This window comes from Paramormyrops kingsleyae, chromosome 9 (genome assembly GCF_048594095.1).
Source record: "Paramormyrops kingsleyae isolate MSU_618 chromosome 9, PKINGS_0.4, whole genome shotgun sequence".
NCBI lineage: Eukaryota > Metazoa > Chordata > Actinopteri > Osteoglossiformes > Mormyridae > Paramormyrops > Paramormyrops kingsleyae.
Window position 1 is genome coordinate 24325901 of NC_132805.1, and position 12224 is coordinate 24338124.

At 38.9% G+C, this 12224-nt stretch overlaps 2 protein-coding genes across 3 annotated transcripts in view; both read right to left on the reverse strand.

The window, feature by feature from the left end:
* Positions 1–7069, reverse strand: part of LOC111854820 (uncharacterized) — a 29969-nt gene extending 22900 nt beyond the window's left edge. Inside the window, exon 1 of the mRNA XM_023833213.2 lies at positions 7046–7069. The gene's annotated coding sequence lies outside the window, so the exon portion shown is untranslated. The remainder of the gene's footprint in view (positions 1–7045) is intronic.
* Positions 1–7423, reverse strand: part of LOC111854822 (uncharacterized) — a 39045-nt gene extending 31622 nt beyond the window's left edge. For both annotated transcript variants that reach the window (XM_023833216.2, XM_072716595.1), the window contains exon 1: positions 7151–7423. The gene's annotated coding sequence lies outside the window, so the exon portion shown is untranslated. The remainder of the gene's footprint in view (positions 1–7150) is intronic.
* Between the last annotated feature and the right edge of the window lie 4801 nt (positions 7424–12224).

A 12224-nucleotide genomic window follows, 5' to 3' on the forward strand; every position in this document is an offset into this window, starting at 1 on the left:
CTGGGATATTGTTGGAGATCATGCTGATGCCCCTCATGTTGGCTGCTATCTGCTGTCCGTCGGTGTCAGGCAGGGGGTCCACCCAGTGCTTGTTCATTCCTATGGTGATGGAGTCCATCTCAGCCTTGTGCTGTGCCATACAGCAGACGACACTTCAGAACCTCACCAGTCCCTGATCCCCAACATGTCTGACCCGATTAGCTCTCAGATGGTTTTGACTCTTCCCGGGGATGAGGCTCCGGAAGGCTTTCCCCCATCCCTTTCATGATGTGTGCAGCCTTCCAGTGGGTGGCTGCAGCAGAGCTACTCCCATGGAGAGCAGAAGGGTGTCATGCCTGTTTGGACCTAGCCGTCATGAAGTGTTTTATGGTAGCTGGAGTGCCAATCCTGCCACCAACCCCAAAAACTTTTCCTTGCAAGTTGGAGGACTGCTGGCAGGGCCGAATGCAGTTTAACGTCATAGCCAGGACATAACAGCTCAAGAGATTACTATCCAGCGACCTGAGATGAAGACTAGAATCCTTCGGTACTGTGTCTCTTTAGAGAATCCTTGGATACTGCTGGTTTGACTTTGTGTTGAACGAGTGGTTGCCAGAGAAGTCCCAAATGAGGCACATTACCTGCATCGTGAGGGAGTGTCACTTACAGCACTGCGGCGTGTGGCGCATTTCTGTGAGGGTGATCCGGTCTGCAGGATCCTCGTTGCTGTGAGAGATAGATGACCATTTCCAGGGGGTGGGACTGGACCGTGTGTCTGGCTGGAGGGTTATCCCAAGGTGTGGTGGGTGCAGCAACGTGCTGCATCAGCGCATGCTCCCCAACCTGACCTGATCTCTGATTGCTTTAATCAGACATCATTAGTGCTGACGTGGATAACAATCTGAGAATATTTATGCTTACAGTTAACTAGCACTTTTAAATTTGCAGAGATGTTGGTTGCTCTGGCACCAGGGAGACAATTTACTATGGTTGCTGGAGTCACTACTCTGACGTTTCCTAAAATAGAATCTCTAATTACCAGAGCGCTCTCAACAGGCATCTCAGTGGGTGTTTCATTGAGTGGGGAGAACATGTTGGAAACAAGAATGGGTAAATGGTGCTGGTGTGATTTAGATTTGGATTTACGACTATGCTGCTGGGTCGTTACCTACTTGCCCTGCTGTGAAGGCTGTGCTGCCGGAGCTGAGGGAGACTGACTACCTATTGCGGACATATCTGGAGCCGCCAACACTGAATCTATAATCATCTCACTCCTGAATCTCCTGTAATGTCTGAATACATCCCTCAAATGCAATCTTCTCCATCAGCCTAGCAACTAGCTGACATTTGTCAGAAATAAACATACCGCTAATGACGAGAGAAGTATAATTAAACATATTACATTCAGAACACAGAACAGGAACCTTTGAAATATACTTACGTGAATCTGGGAAAACACTGGGCTTGGAAAGTAAAGTCCTTGAAAGTTGACAGCGCACTAACAACTTGTTATACACGGATTATATAAATTACAGCTATTTAGCTATTTATGTTATTCAAGCTTACACGTTAGCACCAAACAAACTGCGTCAAGTCCAAACCAGCGAAAGCCAATAATAATAATGCATGTGTGGTGAACCTAATTATAATAAACTCATGTCTCCCATTCCAAACTTCTTCTCTTGTACTTGTTTTTAACAAATAAAAACTACATTTAGTTACCATGTACACATTTGGCCATAAAGTTAGATTTTTTTAAATATAGATTTGCCTTTTGAGTAGGCTACACAGCTTTAGATTACTGTTTTGCTCTCTTTGCTGTCAGAGTTCCCTAAATTCCAGCTCCTGTCGACCAAAGAATTAAATAGCATCAATCAGCCTTTTTACAATCTCATGGTTTTTCCTCACCCATATAATTGTGTTTGCCTGAATGGAGACACACAATCAAATTATCAGTCCAATTTCAATCTTAAGCAATAAGGGACGTCATCAACCACATCCCCAGGTACATGATGATAAAATTTTCTGGGAGGGACTGCGAGACGAATTCCATCCCATATTAGTTCATAACTAGACATAGCATTTTATTTATATAGTGCTATCACACAATATACAGGACTGATGCAATATCTAATCCACACATTTCTCAAAATAATTAACTGCACAACTACATTGATATGCTTTTTGCACAAAAAAACTGAACAAAAATTAATGTTTGTATTTACAGTACACAGAAAATATTCACTACAATCAGCAAGAAATTAACAAATCAAAGTATTTTTAACTCTTGGATCTAGGGCTGTCACGATCATGAAATTTTAACTGACGATTAATTGTAATGAAAATAATTGCGAATAACGATTTGTCTTTTTCCTGTTCTTTGTATAGTTAACATATTCATAGTTTAATAATACACATACACCTTATGAAGAAACCCCGTTTATTCACTTTGAACCTTATATACACAACATATAAAAAGGCAGAAACTTTTAAATTAATGTAAAAAAAAAAAATGTTTGCCTTTGTTTTGTTAACAAAAATGTACAGGGCAGGAGAGAGTCTGTGACATAAATAACAATCCGTACAAACCAGTAATAATTAACAAACTAATCATGACAATACAACAGTCAATATCCTTTTCATAACCGATCATGCTCATTACTGGCTAGGCAGATTCCAATTTCTTTTAAATCCTTGAGATCCTCATCCTTTAGTTGGTTGTATAAATTGGAGATTGCAGTTTTGGACATATAAGTTTTGCCTGGTAATTCATATTGCTTGTCAAAGTTTTGAAGCATTTCTTTGAATGCTTTCTTTTCCACAATATTGAATGGCAGCATTTCTTTCGCTATATATCGCGTCACGCTGTCTGTTAATGACATTGACTGATATGCCAGTGTGCGTGTTTTTAACACTGGGCTTGTTGGGATCAGTGTTGTTACCGTAAGCTAAAACTGAAATGACAACTAATTTAAAAATATATTCGTTAACTGAAATAAAAATGAAAACTATATTTACCTAAAAAAACACAGACTTTAAACTTCAAAAAGTACCGCCAAATCACCAACGTCTTTTTACCTTATTTATCCACAATAATCACCTCTTTTAAAAGATGTTGCGGCTGCTGAGCTGTGGAAATAATTCGCTTCCAGAATGCACTTCGTAAAACGGTCAGCACCTCATCTAAAGCATAGTGAAAGATTAAATGTGCATGTCAGTATAACCCAGCCCCACAAAACTATTCTATGTGATTATACGGCGCATAGTCACCAGAACTTCAGATGACAGGTGAAACATTTGTCCACAGACGCCGGTTTTTCAGTACTATATGGACGTTTATTTACCCCCACATTTGGTAAGCAGTTTAGTAGTATTATTGAGAGGCATTTTGCGATACCCAGAAGTTAGTACTCTGTGTAAATTCGGTTTATCCTTATGTTTAATAAACATGTCTGACTTAAACTGGCTAACTGATAGGAAGCAGCGAGTAGTTATTAGAGGCACTATGTCACAGTGGGCCTCCGTTTATAGTGGGGTACCGCAGGGTTCAATTTTAGGACCACTATTGTTCCTAATTTACATTAATGATATTGACACGAATACATACAGTAAACTGGTTAAATTTGCAGACGACACTAAGGTGGGCGGGGTAGCAGATACTAATCTAGCAGCAGAGAGGCTTCAACGGGATCTGGATTTAATTAGCGAATGGGCTGATACTTGGCAGATGAAATTTAACACAGATAAATGTAAGGTAATCCATGCAGGGAGCAGAAATATACAGTACAGATATTTTATGGGTTCAACTGAAATAAAGGTAGCTGATTACGAGAAAGATCTCGGTATGTATGTTGATGCTTCCATGTCCCACTCTCGCCAATGTGGGGAAGCAATAAAAAAGGCGAACAGAATGTTGGGTTATATCTCTAGATGTGTGGAGTTTAAGTCAAGGGAGGTGATGTTACACTTATATAATTCCTTGGTAAGACCCCACCTAGAATACTGTGTGCAGGTTTGGTCACCATACCTCAAGAAGGACATTGCTGCCTTAGAAAAGGTGCAACGAAGAGCTACGAGAATGATTCCTGGTCTTAGAGGAATGTCTTACGAGGAGAGGTTAGCGGAACTGAATCTGTTCAGCCTTGAGCAAAGGAGACTAAGGGGGGATATGATTCAGGTCTATAAGATTCTAACGGGTCTGGATGCTGTTCAGCCAAATGACTATTTCAATATTAGTCTAAATACTAGAACTCGTGGCCATAAGTGGAAATTAGCGGGAGAACATTTTAAAACAAATTTGAGGAAGCACTTCTTTACACAGCGTGTAGTCAGAGTATGGAATAGTCTTCCTGCTATTGTAGTGGAAGCTAAAACCATGGGTTCCTTTAAATCAGAGCTAGATAAGATTTTAACAACTCTGAGCTATTAGCTAAGTTCTCCCCAAACAAGCTTGATGGGCCGAATGGCCTCCTCTCGTTTGTAAATTTCTTATGTTCTTATGTTCAAATTGCAAAAAGTACAGCCACACCACCTTTGTCGTCATGTTGTTTATCTATGATACCTCCTCTTTGAAAAGATGCTATGGCTGTTGATCTATCCCTTTTTTCCATCGGCACTTCAGTGCTTATTGCTTTTATTTACCAAAACAGTCACATGTGGCATGTTCTGCTGACCAAATTTAATAAGTATAAGGATACGCTGAATTTATACAGCTTACTAATTTATGGGCATCACAATATATCTGTCATTAATATTTTAGGCTTATCAAATTGTGGGTGTAAGGAAATGTCCGTATCCCGCTGAAAATCCAGTGTCTTATCTAAAGCCCTACAACTTAAATGAGATGGTCAGTTTGATTTTATGGAGGACAATTAATCATTTACATTAATATATCCAATGGTAAAATAGTTGATAGATTAATCTATAGAAAAAATAGTCGTTAGTAGCAACCCTAAATACATTACATGTCTGTATCATTGATATCGCAATATGACATTTTTTAAATCACTTAATTTCTACAGGTGTTATCGTAGACATGGCACAGCCCTAGTTCAATTATCAATGGTAATATTAATTCATTAAAAGGACAGTAACATAGATACTGTAAGCAACAGAAACTGACTGACTGACCACAGTCCTGTGACTCATAGTTGTATCTCTAATAGAACATCTATGAATGCTGTAATTTCTCTTTAGCAATTTCCAATATAATACAAGCTTAATTACAAAGTAGAATTTTAGTCTTCTTGGTTTGTGCAGTACAATGGGATAATTGATGAAATTTGAGTGCATGCAAGAAATTCCCAACGTATGGCATTAGTGGTTAACTCAAGTTCACTACTCACAACAAAAAAACATCAGTACACAAGAAATCATACCAAAGTTTTAAACACCTCATTGACTCTGAACATCACCCCTCCCAAGGCTATTTGCTGAGCCACCTGCTGTATTCCCTGTATATCTATGACTGCTGGATACAATCGACTCCAACATCACTGTCAAGTTTGCAGACAATATAGCTGTGGTAGGCCTGGTAACCAATAACAAGGAGCAGGCCAACCTGGGGGAGGTGAAGAGCTTCTTTTGGTGCCAGGAAAACAGTCTGCTCCTAATAACAATACAAAGGACCTGATTGTGGACTTTGTGAGGAAACAGCAGAGGATCTACCAGCACATCAGAATAAAGGATGCTTTGGGAGATAGGGCAGAGACCTTCAAGTATGTTACTGATTCCTTAGTGAGGAAGGGTCACCAATGCTGCCCCTTCAAATACTAAAGAACTTCTACAAAGCTACCATCAAAAGCATCCTGACAGGGATCATCACCACCTTGATTCAGTAATAGCATACACCATGACCACAAGGCTTTACAGAGTTGTGTGGTCAGCTGAATGCACAATCACAACTGCACTCCCTAACATTCAGAACATATACATCAGATGATGCAGGTTCAAGGCCACAAAGATCATTAGGGATCCCAGTCACTACAACAATGGCCACTTCTCTGTGCTGAGGTTGAGGAAACATTATAGCTGCCTGGGGAGCACAAAGAGGATGCGGAAAAGCTTCTGCCCTCAGGCAACATGGATCCTTAATGAAGACAGTGTTTAAGACTCGCACATCCAAAGTTCCATGCTACCCAGAATACACATATACAGTGTATATATGTAAATTCTTATTTTCTTTCTTACAATACCTGCCACTTTACTGCCAACTGCAATTGCACACTACAGCATAGTTTAATTTCATGTCTCTTTATAGTTATGCCCCCAGTTCACAATCTGGAGCAAGGTAGTAGTGAATTTCATTGGACACAGTACAGAGTACACATAATTGTGTGTGAGACAAATAAAAATTCTGAATTTGACCTAGAATTTGGAATGAGATTTTTCCAATAATTTTGGTTAACATTTAATATTTTGGTAACGTAAATTCACGGTGGTACAAATTATGCAATATATTGTTAAAATAAGAAAATTCACCACTCGGACATAATTTCAGTCCGACCAGTCCATATAATTTCTGCTCAAGGTGAAAAGAATCAGAAATTACTTTGATCAATGTCATTGTTTAATTCTAAATGTAAATTCCCGAGAAACGTTTCAGAAACGTAACAGATCCCAAACAACCAACAGCAAAAATAAAGCTAACTGTAACCGATATACATTCGCAAATAGCAAAAATGTAATGCATATAACATTAACTAAAAGTGGATAAGATAGCATGTAACATAACAGGAGTAAAGTAAATTCATTTTTTTAATCGCACTTCAAAGACATTCTAAAGAAGGTTTTAAATGCATGTTTTAACAAAATAATAATACGATAGAAACCCGACAGCTTCCTGTAAGAAACACCCCAAGCAAGAGCGAACTAGCACTGTCAGACACGGAAATCATCAAAATCGGACCCAGTTCAAACGCATGTGATAAATACTACAAAAGCCATACTGAGTTTATTGTAAGATAATGTGCATGTCTCGTGGGGTTTCCATCGTATTACTAATTTTACAAGGGCATGATTTAACCACGTTAGATAACTGCAAGAAGCTCGCGAGCTGATCCCTCACCTGCTAGATTTTTAATTTTGCTGCAGCGTTTCATCACATTTACTCATGAGTGACTACGTTTGTTTTTCGTATTGATTATCTTCTGTCAAAATCACAGCCACTTACCAGCACATCATTCCTATTAGCCAGCTAGCTGCAGCACACCAAGCTGTCGGCCTCGGTTTCTGTTTTCCTGCTTTGTCTGAGTTACCCAAGAATAAAACCACAACTAATTCCGCCATGTCATGTTTTCATTATCAATATGTAACCTCAACAGAGTACGCACAGCTGTATCTAGCTAGTTTTTTCCACCCAGTTGCATACGATTTTCTATTGTTTCTAGATGAAATATCCGCGAACAACCGGAAGTCGCTGCTCTGCAGCAAGCATCTGATTTGATGGCCAGCGGTGACATGCCGGAAGTTTGTGGCTGTCTCACTGGTGACCGACAGCGCGAGATAGACAGGGAGAACTGATGAAATCATGAAATATAAATGACGGTGAACCCAAGCGTCGTGTTATTATATCGCAATTCTTTCTCAACTCTTGTTCAGAGCTGTAGGAATAATAATAATAATAATAATAATAATCATCAGCAGCAGCAGCATCATCATCATCATCGAGTCAATAACCAAAATGAGAACAGAACCAGATTTACTGTCAGATGGTTAGTTTAAAACTTATCGTGCATCACTCACAAGTTTTAACTAATGCAAATAAATACATCATTTCTAGAATCACACATTTCAAATGAAAAATGTAAAAATGGCGTTTGAAAACAAATACCATACCCCCAGCAATATTAACATCAGGCTTGATTTTAAGGAGATTTTAATGGATTTGGGGGCTGTTCCACGAAGCGAGATTATAAAATCCAGGATTAATTGTAATAGCCTCGCTTGAGTTAGCCTAACAGTTGACTTCAAGCTCATTGAGTTACACGAACAAAATCAGGTGTATTTAATTTCCGCTAATTCAAGCCAAGCTTGACAAGCGAGGCTCGTGCGCGTCCACGCGATATAAAAGGCAGCCTTGTTAAACGATGATGGATAAGTAAGAATGAATGCACGAATTATTACTGCAAGACTACAAAGATATAATAACCAGAAAGGGGAACATGAGCTGTATCATCAAAGCTCTTGAGGTTGCATGTCAGAAAATAGCTGACAGGTTAAATGCGTTAGAACATGATTTAAGTAATCTTTCTGTTAAGGATGTAAAAAATTTTAACAACTAAATGGGAACAGTTTCAAGCCTTCAAAATATAGTCATTAATATTTCCTTTTACGTATGTATTTTGTTACCAGTTGTAAGGTACTTTAAGGTTATTTTAACACATTTATAAACAGGACAGCATGTTAATTATTTGGGTCCATCTTGGATAAAGTGATAAATATAATTGTAATTATTAATAATGCTTGGTTTCAGGAGCAACATGAGTGGAATGAAAAGGTCCTGGCAGCAATTGAAGATTAAATACAAAAATATTCTTTAGAATGGCAAAGTAAATCTAATTAGAACTACATTTTTAAAGAATTAATTTAAAGCCCACATTGCATTGTATAATTTAGCCACCAAAAAGAGCTGTGGCTGCTGCAACCGGTGGGGGCCCACCTCCAGCAGCCTGTACCCCAGCCGAGGTGATGGCCCTCGCACAGAACTGTGCACGGCCTATTATTGAGGGAGGAACATCATCAGACGTTGTTCCTTCCAGTCATGTGCAATCTTATGTTAAAGGTAGGTCATTACTGTTTCCCCCTTTCTGCCTTGCCTTCTGTTAAATGTCTTAAACAAATATTCTAATGCATTACAGTAGTGGATGGTGTCTTGACCCTCTTGGATCCTGAACCACGGTCATTAGAATCTGTTGTGAGTATTTAATCATACTTTAATACACTGCAGTAACTGTGGGTTTTATATTTAATGTTAAAGTCCAATGCCTTCATCTGCTGCTAATTCTGTCATGTATTGTGGTTTTTGTTCACTTAAGTTAATTCTGTAAGTTAAGTCCTGCTTCTAATGGATATAGCTTTACTTTTTAGTTGTACCGTTAATACTTATGGTCAGGCATTGTACAGCAGTTAGTGTACCACTGCATGTCGTACTTTGTATGTGACAAAAAGTTGAATTTGATTGCATTGTGGCCATGGTAAATATAACCAACAAATGTTCCCTTTTTGCAGATCACAGGGCCATCCACAGGAGGATGAGGAAACGGTTTCTGTTTGCTCAGGAATGCTAGCCGTATGAACTTGAAACTGTTTTGCAGTGAATAACATTTGTCTCTTCCTTATAAACCTATGCAGTATTTGCTGTGTACAGGAGTCTGAAGAACCAGGTGGGCAATGCTCTCAGCCCTCATCAGCATAGCCCACATGTACTCAAAGACCGTCAAAGGAAGAAGGTAAGTAATAAACTGTTTAATGTAATTAATAAGAATGAATGAATAATTCTTATTTGTTCCTTCTAATGAGACAGATATCCGTGCTATTTACAAGAGGTATTTGATCCAGGAAATAGAAGTCCGAAAAGCAGACCTCAAATATACACAACTGAAAATAAAAAAACACTGAAGCTTGAAATTAATAAATTGGAGAGATGTAAGTGGTTAACATCACTTTAATGTCTACATTCAGTGTTCACTGTCGTAAATGCTTCCCCCAACAGGATATGAAAGATTAAATAAAAATGAAGAAATGCCTCTAATTGTCCTTTCTTGGGGAAAAAAAATACATAAATGAAATTTACAACAGAACCAACCAAAATGTTTGTGTACACATCTCTCTCAGCTCTACCATCCATATGGTCTTCCACTGCTAGACTCTCTTCCCATTGCTCATCCTGCATCATTATTGGCATACGCTCCTGCTGCAGTATTGCCACAAAACTGCACAGGCTACTACAATGTCACACGCTCTGTCTGGTGTAACTCTGAGATGCCGCAGGCAGTTAAACCTGGATTTTAACTGTCCAAATGTCATTTCAATGCGCGCCCTTGTCTTACAATGGGCATGGTTGAAATGTCTTTGCTTGTGTTGCAGGATCTGTATATGGTGTGAGAAGAAAGGGTAGACATGGGTACCCTCTGTCACCATAAGAACATAAGAAATTTACAAACGAGAGGAGGCCATTCGGCCCATCAAGCTCGTTTGGGGAGAACTTAACTAATAGCTCAGAGTTGTTAAAATCTTATCTAGCTCTGATTTAAAGGAACCCGTGGTTTTAGCTTCCGCTACACTAGCAGGAAGACTATTCCATACTCTAACTACACGCTGTGTAAAGAAGTGCTTCCTCAAATTTGTTTTAAAATGTTCTCCCGCTAATTTCCACTTATGGCCACGAGTTCTAGTATTTAGACTAATATTGAAATAGTCATTTGGCTGAACAGCATCCAGACCCGTTAGAATCTTATAGACCTGAATCATATCCCCCCTTAGTCTCCTTTGCTCAAGGCTAAACAGGTTCAGTTTCGCTAACCTCTCCTCATAAGACATTCCTCTAAGACCAGGAATCATTCTCGTAGCTCTTCGTTGCACCTTTTCTAAGGCAGCAATGTCCTTCTTGAGGTATGGTGACCAAACCTGCACACAGTATTCTAGGTGGGGTCTTACCAAGGAATTATATAAGTGTAACATCACCTCCCTTGACTTAAACTCCACACACCTAGAGATATAACCCAACATTCTATTGGCCTTTTTTATTGCTTCCCCACACTGGCGAGAGTGGGACATGGAAGCATCAACATACATACCGAGATCTTTCTCGTAATCAGCGACCTTTATTTCAGTGGAACCCATAAAATATCTGTACTTTATATTTCTGTTCCCTGCATGGATTACCTTACATTTATCTGTGTTAAATTTCATCTGCCAAGTATCAGCCCATTCGCTAATTAAATCCAGATCCCATTGAAGCCTCTCTGCTGCTAGATCAGTATCTGCTACACCACCCACCTTGGTGTCGTCTGCAAATTTAACCAGTTTACTGTATGTATTTGTGTCAATATCATTAATGTAAATTAGGAACAATAGTGGTCCTAAAATTGAACCCTGCGGTACCCCACTATGAACGGAGGCCCACTACTCGCTGCTTCCTGTCAGTTAGCCAGTTTTCGATCCAAGCTGCCACAGTTCCTAAAATCCCTGCAACTTTAAGCTTTAGCAAGAGCCGTTTGTGGGGGACAACATCAAAGGCCTTCTGGAAATCTAAGTAAATCACATCATAGGCCTTTTTGTGATCAATTTCACTTGTAGCTTCCTCAAAGAACTCAAGTAGATTCGTTAAGCAGGATCTACCTCTCCTAAATCCATGTTGGCTATCCTTTATAATGTTATTTGCATCTTGGTAATCTACCATTTTCACTTGAATTATAGCTTCCATTATTTTTCCAGTAATGCTAGTTAAACTGATTGGCCTATAGTTTGCTGGATTACTTCTATCCCCTTTTTTGAATATGGGTGTTATATTAGCATGCTTCCAATCTGATGATACCACACCCGCAGATAACGATTTCTGGAATATTAAAGTTAAAGGTTGGCTAATAATATCCCTCATCTCTTTTAAGACTATAGGTAAGATGCCATCAGGGCCCTGCGATTTATTTATTTTGAGTTTAGCTAGGCTTAGTATCACATCAACCTCAGTTATACATATATTGGTCATAGACGATGCTGTATTCGTATTAATTGGTGGTAAGTTACTTGTGTTCTCTACTGTGAACACCCGTGAAAAATAATCATTAAACTCATTTACTATATCAATTTCATTATCAATTATATGGCCCTTACTATCCTGCAAATTAGTGATTTCAGCTTTTAGAGCTCTCTTGGAGTTAAAATATTGGAAGAAACCTTTACTGTCATCCTTAGCCTCCAATGCAATTTTTCTTTCTACATCCCTCTTGGATAGCCTAATGTTACTTTTTAACTCTGCCTGTAGACTTAGATACTCCTGCTTAATTTTGAAATCATTAGTTATTTTCCAATTGTGGAACAGAGCCCTTTTCCTCCTGACTTTATTCTTAATTTCCTTAGTAAACCACCATGGTTGTCGTTTCCTAGATTTAGTTTTGCTGGAAACAGGTATGAAGTCCTCTTGCACTTGCAACAATGTGCTTTTAAAAATTCCCATGCCTCTTCAACTGTTTTGCTATTTAACTCTGTCCAGTTTGCAGTTTCTAATTTCCGTCTCATTCCATTAA